This window comes from Caretta caretta, chromosome 27 (genome assembly GCF_965140235.1).
Source record: "Caretta caretta isolate rCarCar2 chromosome 27, rCarCar1.hap1, whole genome shotgun sequence".
Taxonomy (NCBI): domain Eukaryota; kingdom Metazoa; phylum Chordata; order Testudines; family Cheloniidae; genus Caretta; species Caretta caretta.
The window spans coordinates 2,815,425-2,817,243 of NC_134232.1; positions in this window are offsets into that span (position 1 = coordinate 2,815,425).

Below are 1,819 nucleotides of genomic sequence, written 5' to 3' on the forward strand. Positions count from 1 at the left end.
ACTCTAAGTTGTCTAAGATAATCAAAGTCGAGCTCAGAATGTTACATGAAAAAGGAGATAGAAAAACAATTAGTCCAACAAAAAAAGTCTACTTATACCACCAACAGATTATGTTGAGATCAAGGCAAGAATGGAATCAGAAAATAGACCAACATCAGAAATGCAGAAATTAGGCCTGATTGGTAGACAAAATAATGAGGGGATGGGCTGTTCCTTAAGAGAAACTTAGAACATAGGGAGGATCAAAACACTAGGCTGGACTGAAAGAAGCAAGCTGACATCCCCAGCATCTCCTGGGACCCCAGGATCCATTACACCCTTGGACCTTCACCGTCCTGATCCAGAGAAATCTCCTGACTAGACCACAGCAGGAAGAGGGGACTGATGACACCTCTACCAGTGTTAGCTAACTCCCCAACGCCTTGAATGTGAGATTTTAGTTCCTGGTCCTATCCCCTCCCCCATATGTCATTTTCCTCCCCACCTTATTTCTCCTCTTTTCTCATCTCTGTTTACTTTCTGTTTAAGAGTCTGGCTCTGCAAGACTGTCTTTCAGACTAGAACTGTGAGCCAGTAACCAGAAAGGCTCGTCTAAACAGCCTGATGCTGTTCCAAGTTTCCCAGGTCTCAGAGTGGCTAATGAGACCATATGCTGTGCCTAAGTTTCTTTAACAGTGAGGTTGCAAGTAACAGTCAGCTCCACAGGCAGAAGCTGTGTTTTCTTTCTTTGCTGTTCTTTTCCTTTCCGCTTTTGTCTTGTCTTCAAAGAAATGGGACTGGACTTTATCAATAGCTCCAAACCCCAGCTGAGGATCATACATGTAGGGAGGCACCTGTCTGTCCTGTCAGCCAGGTGCATGTGATCAGCCACTTAGGCATCTAAGCCCCTCTCCTTGCCATTTCACTCTTAAGCCATCTCCCTGCTCTGCTTGCTGGTTTCTAAGGATTCCTTCCTTAGGCACCTAACTCTCCTCATACAGTCCATGGAGAGCCTGGACACCTAGCTCAGGGCAGAGGATTCCTCAGTGGCAGGCCACCTAGGATTAGGTATTGCAACACTGAGCAGAGCAATGACCAAGTATCTTTGAGGAACTAGGCCTTAGTCTTCCCCTCAGCTGTCTGAGCCCACAGACTCACCACATCCTGGAATGAAAATATGCCTTCCATCAAACTGCACGGCAGCTACAAGAGTGTGCTTCAACCTCAACGCTTTTTCTTGTTACAGACTCAATAGCCAGAAAGACATTGCCTTTGTATGGCAGATCTTATGCAGCAGCAACATTCAGGGTTTGTTCAGCATCCACCCTATAGCTCCCTCTTTTGTAGACTACTTGTGGAATTCCCAGCATCTAAACTGAGTTAAGGTAAGCAGGAGAAAAGGAATCTTATTTCTTGCTTAATTTTACCTTGCCCCAAAGAGTCTGTGTCTATGCTAATGAATTCCCCCCCCACACCCTAAAAACAAAACAAAAAAAAAAATCAACAACCCACCAGTAGTACTACCAGAATTTCAGATGGATCTGTTGAATTCCTCAAGTAGGCAACCTCTGCCAGCTTCTGGCTTTTATTAACCATAGTTAATGTGCAAACCAATTAAAAAACCATTATGATCCATTGCAAAAATGTTTAGTTCTCTATGGTGTATTTAATCTGATTACAATGCGGGCATTCTTTTACCGTCAACATCCCTTTCAACGAAATTCAGTAATCTCATTTCCTGATGAGAATATAAAATTATCCTTCATTATATCAACATGCACATAAAGAGTCTAATTCGCTAAAACATATTCAAATATGCATATGCAGAGTAAAACAACAC